The sequence below is a fragment of the Pinus tabuliformis genome, chromosome 2_1 (genome assembly GCF_031772625.1).
Source record: "Pinus tabuliformis cultivar Carrire ecotype Pingquan chromosome 2_1, CPIR1, whole genome shotgun sequence".
In the NCBI taxonomy this organism is placed as follows: domain Eukaryota; kingdom Viridiplantae; phylum Streptophyta; class Pinopsida; order Pinales; family Pinaceae; genus Pinus; species Pinus tabuliformis.
The window spans coordinates 676090081-676101754 of NC_142299.1; positions in this window are offsets into that span (position 1 = coordinate 676090081).

The window sequence follows — 11674 nt, forward strand, 5'->3', positions numbered from 1 at the left end:
TTGTAGACTCGAACTGCGAAATGAACCATCACTATCCTCCAAGGTAGTTTCACTACACAAATCCAGAGTTCAACAACCTTCCTTGACTCCCAGAATTGTGTAGTAGTTCCTTTTAGTTTGGCTTGAACTCTGCATTTTGTACTTTAAGTCCTCAATCTTTACGCTTACCTATTGGAATCCCACAATGAGCAGAGAGCCAAACCTCCCTTGGCCTCCAAAACTGCACAGAGGTGTCCCCCAGTGTCTTCGCTCAACTGGAGCTCACTGTCCTCAACAATTGTACATATTTGTCCTCTAGGCCTCTCCGTTGATCATTCCTCCTTGCCTCTAGAAACTGCGCAGACCTGCCTCACAGAATCCCATCCTACATCAGCCACTGACTATATCAACTTCTCAATCCTATCTCCCAGTGGCCCCTGCACAATTTTTCCCCTCAATGAGTATTGTGCTCAGAACTTCCTCAACTAAGCTTGAGCTACACTCTGTGCAATCTCAGTGACCAACCTCTCTCCCTGTCACCTAGAACTACACAATGCATAGTTATTGGGCTCTCTTTCCAAGCCCGTCACCTCTCCCAGGCCTATTCCATGGATAATAGTGCATCATATTAGACTAGGGAGTTTTTGGGTTTGATGTCGTCTCTCCATGAGTGAATTGGAGGAACATGTAAATTATTATATCATGGTGAGATGATGAAGAATGATAAGAAAGGGTAAACATGCTTGAAGACTCACTTAAATCTGGATAGACAAAGAAGCTTATCAAGAATAAGCAAAGGGAACACATACATGCAACCACCTCTCAATACCAAATATCATTGAAGACCCCACATCATCAAGTTATGCGAAGGAGAAGAGAAATCATATCTAAGGATGCATCTATCACTTAGAAGCAACAAAAACTTGACATTTCCACCCCAGCGAGCTAGTCCATGTCAGCAGTGTCATGTCAAGTCGTGTCATGAGTTGTCAAAGAAAACATCACTATTATGAGCCATGTCTGTTGTAAATCAAATGTAATGTAAAGTGGAAGTCCAATGGACACACATGAATATGAAGAGTCATGTCAGTTGAAAATTCAGAGGAGGTTGAACAGTCATGAGGGAAGTCAAAGAGTCACAAGGGTCTAGAATCACCCCTTGATTATATATACCCCTTCATTGTATGAGCAAAGGACTTTTCACCTTGGCTCCTCCTGCAAATCCATAGAGAGTTTCAGTCAATTCTCTGAGAAGCAAGGAGTGGCTCTAATGTCCCACTACTAGGGCTAGTGATGTACAATGTAAATATTTTTCTTGGAACTTTTGCTTAATTATAGAAGCCTCTTCAGGCCAGCACACTTCCATGCATGACTTATGGATGTTTGTAAGACTATTCTGTGAGAAATTTTATTTCATGTTTTCTTTCACATGTACTAAGATAGTTGAACTATTTCAGTTTTTTTAGTGCTTATCTTGTTGGGAATGTGTTGTAATGGTTGTCACTGTTGTCTCATCCTTGTGGACTATTATGAGGGATACTAGATAGAGCTTTCCTTGCTTACCAATTATAATGACCATCACATCCGATGTGTACTATTCGGTTGGATATTAGATGGATATTCCCTTGTTCATTGGTTTTAACAATTGTCACAATCCGATGTGGACTATTCCACTCGATGTTGGACAGACATTTCTAGTTCATGTGTGTCTCTTCCTGGGTGGTACTATTACCTCTCACTTACAGGCTCACTTTTCTCCCCCCTTTTGCAGTAAGAGAACACAAACACAGTTTTGTTGCACACTCACCAGGCACACTCACCTTGTTGTTTGAAGGCACCATTACATCACTCTCCTATGCTAGCAACTAGAGCCAAGGAAAATATTTGAGGATTTGGAAACTGAGCCTTTATATCGAATGAGACTCCTACACAAAATTATGTGAGGTCTAATTGGAACTTCATATGAGGGAGATCCCCTTGGTTGACAAATTTCGAGCACCATCAACAAAATGGTTGTGGTGAAGTAAAATTATAAGTGCAGACACAAAAAAAAATCCTCTGTCCTAGTAATGGGTCTAGCCACAATAGATACATTCTACGAAAGATGTCCTTAGGTTAGAACCAATAAATAGGGCCTACCTCTTTGTACACTTATCCCGTTTGATGATGTCCTTGCTTTCTCGCTCCAGCTATCTCTCGCTTCCTTCTTCAAACACCTAAAACAAGTAAACAACAATGAACAACAACTGTGATAATAGATAAATCATAATTCAACCTACTTAACGAGTCAAGAAACATTAAGCCATGAATATGTAAGATTACAAAAAAGGTATGAAATCAATCGATAGTTGCATATATATTGATATCAAAGAGAGATTACAACCATTGTCTTGACGTTGTGGTTCTCCTCTGATAAGACCAAGTTCCCACACACTTCTTCTAGCATTCCATGATGGCCTCAATCCACAATAGTTTTAAGGCTCTTCCATTTAGGCTTCACTCCAAACCAAATCACACTTCTCCCTCACACAACTAGATAGATACAACTAGTAATATCTTGCTATCTACTCCAAACCAAAATAGCATTAGCACACCAACATTAAAACTAGCTTGTGCTTGGGAAGAAGGGAGGTTTATATATGATGAATGGATGGGAGATGGATCCTCTTCTCATGGGAGAAAGTCTTATCCCTTGAGGTAGTTCCATCATTATAGGGGAAAGGAGCCCAAACTGACATCCTTGACCCCATCTGGCCAAACCATTTACCAGACTTTTGTTATGAAGCTTCTAGAATTGGAAGCTTCGGCTCCTAATTTAAAAAACTTTCCATAATAGGAATGGCATGATTGGAACACATCTCAGTTGCTCTGGTTGACGCTAGGGATAGTGCTAAGCTCTGCACATTGGCATAGGGGAGACAAAGGCCATTAGCGTCAGTCTTGTAAACTGGGAAAAACAAAAGTTTCAGGGGAAATGGTGCAAAAGGGAATTTATCTGCTCATGAAGAGGGAGACAATGGGAGTTTCTTTATCAAGGCAAAGCATGTGGGGTTCACTGTAGAGGTCCTCCATGATCAAGGAACAGGGAGTATAGGGACAGTGACAAAATGTTGTGTAACAGATGCCCCCTTAAACATGAAGGCCAAGGTAGAGTGAGGGATGAAATGCTTTATGAATCAGTGTGAGGAACTAGTCTGCCATCGGAAAACCTGCAAGCAAGTACAGATACATATACATAACTGATAACTCTATCAAATGATACATGAATCGTGGCATGGACGCAGCCATCCCGAGAATGATCATGTAAATGGATCCGAGTATGGGTGTAGCCATCTGTCAAAGAGGATCATAATGAAACCAAGGTATGGTCGCAGCCATCCAATAATGAGAAGGATCACATATGACAATTCATGGTATGGTCGCAGCTAGCCATCTCAAAGAGACATGCATATCATCACAACTATGTCACATCACTTCATAACTTGGACTCTTTGTGATCTGAGTCTAGGGTCTTGCACTCCAACACGACCCTATCAATGTATAGATTCTAACATGTGAATAGATGTGTTTACGTCGAACATGCTAGAAATTTGCTTGATTACCAGTCAATGATGTAAACTGCTAACAAGCGTGAGAGAAACCACCAATAATGACAATGGTCCTCAAGGTACTTATCAGCACAATCTAAGGAATGTGAATAGAGGAATTGAAGTCGAACACCTGTGAAATCACTCGACTGAAAGCCATTGATGTGAGCTTTTCGTCGAGTGCAAAGAACTTGCCATTAGGGCATGCAAGCTCTAAGGTATTGGAAGGGAGTCTCTCGATCAACTTCCTGGATAATGAGTTGAAGTCGATGGGAAATGACTGTGTCAAAGGAGGTCCATAATGTTTCCCACATCATCGACACGAGACGAAAGGATGGAAATTATTTTGGATGATACAGAGAATGAAAGGTAAGTGTAACTGTAGAAGGACAACTCTTGAACATATCGGCAACACAACTAGAAGTTTGGTAGCTTTTGGATCCATGGGATCGGTGGTCATGATGATGTGGCAGAGATCAAATGGAAGGAAAAAATGAACGGTCCAACCTAGGAAGGTCAACGATACAAAGGAGCATATCCCAAGCCAACACGAAGTAGAAAGTGTCATGTTCAAGAGTGAGCTACCGACACAACTAATAGATTTCCAAATTTTCCCCCACCATTCCTGGTAGTTACCCCAATTATTTTTTAATCGCAAGCTTGAAGGAGATGGCATATGCTTGCACTTTAAGTTCATCCTTCGGACATATCCGACCTAGTAATTTTAACTACCCCTAGGAAGGAGAAGCTCATGTTCATCATGGTGACGAATCCGATGTCGTTTAATAGTTTAACGAGTCCAACAAAGGTGTAACAATGTATCTTTTTCATATTTAAAGAGTTTGAAAAAGACACGGAAAAGAAAACTCCACATGGTCCCTTTTCGTACATTAGTGTCTCTCAAGCCCAAAAAGGTAGAAAAAGATACTTGAGAGAACTGCTTGACCATTTTAGTCAAGGAGTACCTTTTTCGTAAATAGTACATCCCAGCCCGAAAAAGGGGTAAACGTATACTCAATGCACGACATTTTGCAGCCTCTTACGAGTTCAAAATGACAAAATCTCAGCAATCTTTTCATGTTTAAAGATTCATAAAAGAGCTGAAAGCAGACCCCCCATTTTTATTCTCTTTAACGAGTCAAAAGGGAAAAATAATCGACGACCTTTTCATTTTCTACAAGTCAAAAAAGAACTTAAAGGTGACTCGTCCTAGAGGAATGAGTGGTATAAGGGGTAGCAACTAGTTTTGACAATGGAGGAACTGCTCAAAACATGTAATGGTCAAGAGGCTGGCTAATAAAACCACTCATCATTGTGTCCCTTGGGAAAGGAAAAACAACCAAGTGAAAGCATATGATCAACCAAAAATATGGTGGCGATGGAATGAAAACAACCAAGGCTCATCTAGCATAAATCAGCTGATAAAATGGCAATCACGAGATCTAACTCAGGCATGGGTTCATTTTTACACAAGCTTGAACCATGGAGAACTCTGCTTGGATTCAGTTTCATGTTTACATAAGCTTGAAATGAAAAACTATGCTTGATATAAGTGTGCATGCCCCCAGAATAATGACTCAATTTGAGGTGCATGCCCCCCAAGCTTCATTTCAATCAACTAGGTAGATGGAATGAAGGTTCACTTTCAAGATCCTGGAAAGATTCGACTGGGATTTTATGAGATCTTAATCAAAGACTCAATTTGGAAATGGGAGGTGCTTCATTTTTTAATGAGGTTGACACAGTAAAAGAACTATCCTCGAGACCCTTGTTTCATTTTTTAACAAGCTTGACACAAGAAAAAGAACTATGCTCACACACTTTGTTTCATTTTTTAACGAGGTTGATACAGGAACAAACTATCCTCACATGTTGTTTCATTTTTTAATGAGGTTGAAACAAGACCAGGAACTATCCTCATCCCTTTTGCCTCATTTTTTAATGAGGTTGACACAAGACCAAGAACTATCCTCATACATCTATTCATGAACCATAAGAGAACATAGCTCCCAAGAGGTCTTCACTAGATGGAAGAACCACGCGCTGGAAGGAATACATGTCATTTGGTACCAAACATAGATCGGGTTCCAATGCCCCCAGTACATAATGTACAATACCATCTATGTGATCATCAACAGATGTGGAGATGGAACAGGTAGCCACATAATTGACTTGTGGTGGGGAAGGTACTACTTGCAAACAAGAGTCGATAGGGGATGTTGGTTTCAAAGGAGGTGCGTGGTGACCAATGAACGACAATGATCAATAGTCACAATTCTCCCTTCATGTGGAAAACAAACCACACGGAAAAGTGAAGAAACAAGAGCTCCCATGACGTAAACATAGTCATGTCCAAGGAGAAGATTGAAATCTAAGGGACCTTGCACTACCGTTACGTCTATATAGATGGTCTTTCCTCCCAAAGTAATAGGGAATTTCAGAAGGATTCCCAAGGGATGACTGGTTCCTAGGTTGAAAGCCAACAGATTCTGGATGACAGGCACAAGCTATGGGGAACCCAAAGCTTTGCCAAGTAGTAGAAGACATGATGCTAACAGAAGCACCTTCATCTAATATAGTGCCAGGTACTACCATATTATAGGCTTGTATCATGATCTAGAAAGGCACATAAGATGGGAGGCAGAAAGCAGTCAATGGACCCTAATCGAAAGAGACGACAAAACTACTTGGTGGGGGTATCATATGATTGCCCCCATGCTATACAAAAATAGGAGAAGGACTCTCCTGAACAACTAGGACAAGATGGTCACTCTTTGATTCCTGAGAATCTAAGGAGACAAGAAGAACAAGAGTAGTATGATCACCACTCTCTTCCAGAACAAAGTGAGAAACTGGTGGTAGAACCAAGTCGACACTCTTTTCGACCAATGGTTGGTCGAGAATAGACACAGGAGAGTCTCGCTCAGGAAGAGTAGGATAGGCAAGAGATGAACCTAATTCAATCTCTTCACCAACCGGGAGAGGGTTAGAAGAAAGCCTCTGATAACCAACATGAAGTTGGGGTTGAGGAGCTGCAAGGTTTTCCAAAACTTTGGAAGCTTTATCCATAAGAGGACAAAGGTGAAGAAGATGCTCTCCTTCACATAACCTATAGGGGAATCTAATCTTTCCCTTCTTCTTACCATCATTAGTTGAAGGCGTAACATCGACATGATCTCCAGAGGTCAACGAGGATGGTTAGTTCAGGTTTTGAAACCATACCTCTAAGATTATGGGAATGTCAGGATAATCTCGAAGGAGATGATCACCCTTACACCGCCTGCAAGGGAATTTTACCTTCCGCAAAGGATCAGAAGGTTTGTTGATAGGGGATGCATTTGGAGTAATAGTTGCATGGTTGGCCTCTCGCTTATTTGACTTCTTCTTCTTCGTCTTCGTCTTCTTCTTCTTCTTAGCCTCCTGGTTACTGGATTTCAAACTTTCACCAAGCGAAGTAGAAGAGGAGGGTGAAGAAATGGGGGAAGAAGGCGAGGGGTCAACCTTAGAATCATCGTGACGTGATTCGAATGAAGGAGATGGTGTGGTAGGAGTTGAGACACTTGGGACCACCGAGGTAAAAAATAACTAGACAAGTAGACCAATGGTTAACCCAGCAAGGGATAACATCACCATATAAGGAGCACCAACGTTTCCAAAAGAAGGAAAAGGACCAGAATTCCCATTCGAGGGGAATCCTTCACTGGTAGACTCTAGAAATGTTTCCATTGGAATCAACCCTAAAGAATTACTAAGGAATATAACTTTACTTAGGAATATTTCATGGGCAGTTAATTTTAAGACATTGAAACAAAACTTTGCCTTTTCATATTTTAACAGTCGAGAAAAGGACGAAAGGTGACCCTATTGCTTTGGATTTGAAATGAGCTCGAAAGGACAAGCACTTGGTTATATTATATATTTTGGGAGTGAAAAAGATCAAAATGACTACTCAAGGTGATCTAGGTAAAAGGATTACCAAGTAATCATGAACTGCAAAATACCTCCCGATGAACCGAGAAGTACAGGCAGACAATCTCCCTGAATGTTGTGTTCGGTGTATCACGTTTACAAGGTAGTAGACTCCACTTCCTATGGATAAAGGATTGTAGACCAAATGGGGCCTCCCGTTATATACACGACATTACAGGGAGCACAAGTCCATACTATCATTGTCTAATGCCGAAGAGAACGACAACTACTAGTTTTAAAGATGTCGGAACATGCCTCTAGCCTAGACCACTAAATGTGAGCATTAAGTTTCAATGCTTCCTTAGATTAATTCAATAAATTTTAGCGGTTGATCTTGAATTAGGTTTCAATTACAAGGCCCTACCACTGTCATCTGAAAAATCTCCTACATGTAGCTATATGAGAAAATAGATCTTTGTTCGATGAAAGTTAACACTAATTGAGAGATAGAGAGCACACAATCAATGCAACAATCAAAGAATGAAAACTTTCACTAAGATATGTCCTAAATGCACTTAATATTCCCTTAACAACAAAATAATTTTCATTTCATTTCCATGCCTATGATGATGCAATTCTAACTTCTCAATAATGCTACTAATGCAATATTTTCGCTTAAGTAAACTAGAATGATGTTCTTTGTTTCATAAAATGCAAAACGATTGTTTCACATAAAGCACTTTAATGAAAATTTTGACAATTACAAACAAACAAGCACCGATCAAATCCAAAGCATGATAAATGAAACTAAAAGCAACTTTTCCCATGAATCGAACAAACCAAACACATAAATGCTTCAATCGACAAACCAAGCAATGTAATCTATGCTTGGAAAGAGAAAAGAGACACTTGAAATAAGAGAACAAACAAGACTCTTTCACTCATTCAATTGAAAATGAAGCAAACAAAGCATCCTAGTCACTTTTGGGTGGAAGAAGAGAGTCTGAGGGTCAAGACACATTGGCACTGGAATGGGAGAAATTTTGATTTTTTCTTAACTCAGAGACCGGAGTGACTTTTGGGCCAAAAGTAGCACCGATCGGCACGACCGACACAACTTTCAGGCTAAAACTAGCGCTGATAGGCCTGATCGGTGTGACTGTTTGGCCAAAAATAGCGTTGATCAAGGGATTCAAAGAAAAAAATAAAATAAAAAACTTCACACAGGGCCAAACTTAACACATCAGAGGGTGGGCTAAACCAAGCAAGCACACAAACCAAGCTAAATGAAGCTCTCTAGTCAGGGAGAAGACGGTCTAAAAGGCTTACAGGGTCGAAATCATGAGAGCAAAACACATTGGCCAAGATTGGGGTGAAACCCTAATCTTCACTTACAAGCATCAGCGCGACTGCCTAGCTGACAACAAGTACTAGAGGCTAGTCGGCGTGATTGTTCCTTAGCATATCACACTAATCGACGTGACTGTCAGCAGATTCAACACGTTGATCGGCGCGACTCTCAGCGGATTAAGTGCACTAATCGACGAAGTTAAGAAAAAAATAAAAAAAATTAAAAGCAGGGACCAGATCTACTACTATGAATTTCAAACTCAGGCTGTCAAGCAGGAGAAAGAAAAAAAAAAAAAGAGGGAAAAAGTGGAACTAGAAAAGTTCTCATGAAATCATGAAATCCAAGACAAACAAAAGGATTGGCTCCCGAGTGGAGTCACCAATTTGTTGTGAAGTAAAATTATAAGTGAGGACACAAACAAATTCCTCTATCCCGATAATGGGTCTAACCACAACAAATACATTCTATGGAAGATTTCCTTAGGTTAGAACCAATCAAGAGGACCTACCTCTTAGTATGCTTATCCCATTTGATGATGTCCTTGCTTGCTCGCTCCAGATATCTCTGACTTCCTTCTTCAAACACTTGAAACAAGTAAACAACAAAAAACAACAACCATGATAATAGACAAATTGTAATTAAACCTACTTAACGAGTCAAGAAACATTAATCCATGAATATGTAATATTATATAACATGTAGGAAATCAATCGATAATTGCATATATATTGATATCAAAGAGAAATTACAACCATTGTCTTGACGTTGCGGTTCTCCTCTGACAAGACCAGGTTCCCACACACTTCTACTAACATTCCATGATGGCCTCAATCCATAATAGTTTTAAGGCTCTTCCCTTTAGGATTCACTCTAAACTAAATCACACTTCTCCCCCACACAACTCGATAGCTACAACTAGTAATAGCTTGTTGTCTACTCCAAACCAAAAGAGCATTAGCACACCAACATTAACACTATCTTGTGCTTCGGAAGAAGGGAGGTTTATATAAGATGAATGGATGGGAGATGGATCCTCTTCTCATGGGAGAAAGTCTTATCCCTTGAGGTAGTTCCATCATTATATGGGAAAGGATCCCAAACTGACATCCTTGACCCCATTCGGCCAAACCATTTCCCAGACTTCCATTACAAAGCTTCTAGAGCTAGAACCTTTGGCTCCTAATTTAAAAAACTTTCCATAACAGGACTGGTGCGACTAGAACACAACTCAGTTGCTCTGGTCGGTGCTAGGGATAGTGCTAATCTCTGCACATCGGCACAGGGGAGAAAAAGGCCATTAGTGTCACTCTTGTAAACTAGGAAAAATAGAAGTTTCAGGGGAAATGGTGCAAAAGGGAATTGATCGTCTCATGAAGAGGGACATAATGGGAATTTCTTCAAGAAGGAAAAGCGTGCCGTGTTCACTATAGAGGTCCTCCGGGATCAAGGAATGGGAAGTGCAGTGACAATGCCAAAATGTTGTGTAACAATGGCGCTAGAAGGAGGGCTAGATGATAGGTTGTGCCCCTAAAGGCTGGTTTGAATATCTTATTTAAAATATCTCTTCCCCAAATCATAATCCCAGAATGTTTATCCAAAGATCTTAATTCTACCATCCCTGCAGAATTTATTCATGACTTGTCTGAATTTAAGTTTGATGGTGAGGGTGAATCAATTTTTCATGAACATCTGTTTCAAGTTGTCCGGCTTTGTTTTTGTCACGGAATGGGTTCCAAAGATGTCATGGCTATATTACTCACCCTCACATTTGAATCTCGTGTTAACCAGTGGTCTCATACATTACCCATAGCCTCTATCCATTCATTTGATTAGATTTCCAAGATGTTGTATAAAGCTTTCGATAAGTATAACCACCAATATGTCTGTGAAAGAATATGTCATTTAAGAATGAAGCTTAATGAATCAGTTGAGGATTTTTCTGATCAATTCCTTCACCTCTGTTGTGAAATTCCTGAAAAAAAATGAACTCGTATTTCTTGAAATGAGAGTTTGAATGCTTGGTTCATGTCTCCTTATATGGTGAGCCTGAACCTCCTGTTTTCCCTTCTCCCCCAACTCTTGCGGATCATGAGGCACCTCAAATCACATAGGAGGAGCCTACTACCCATTTTGTTCCTTGTCCTCCTTTTTCAGTCCCAATGTGGGTGCCTCCTTGCGGTGATTGTAAAACTGGGAAATCTGCGAATCAAATCTCCAACCCATCTTCTCATTCTTCTCTTGCTTCAATGGAGGAAATTAAAAAAAGTCTCATGAAGCCTACAATGAAGACTCGCTCCATTCCGCAAGAGGATGTCACCATTCACAACTATAATCTCAACGTTGATCCTAATTTTTGTTATTCTCTATCTTCTTCACATTGTGACTCTTTGTAGCGTGACCCACTTGATTAATTTTCTTCACTATCTAGTTCTTCACATTCTCTTGATTCTCAGGTTGCTAGCTGAAATTGCAATCAGGTACAAGGTGGTCACATTACACAGGTAAAGGAGAAGAAAGGTGAGGACACTTTCAATTTTCCCTCTTTTTTCTGAAATCTTGAGACTTGCACGTCAAAACCATGGGTTTCCATTTTTTAACGATTCTCAATCTTCTAATCTCAGTGGAAAATCCAGTACAATGAATTATTTCAATCAACCCCCAGCCTTGAGTAGTAATTATCCCAATGATGATAACTCTATTTCTGTATGTCTTGCCGAATTCCCAAGCACATCATATGATATTTTAGTTCCTCATGAAGATTTTAATTTAGATCTAGAATCAGCTTTGGTCAAAGAAGATGTTCATATTAAAACTTCCCCTTCACCTCACCATCCCTTATGTCCTACCA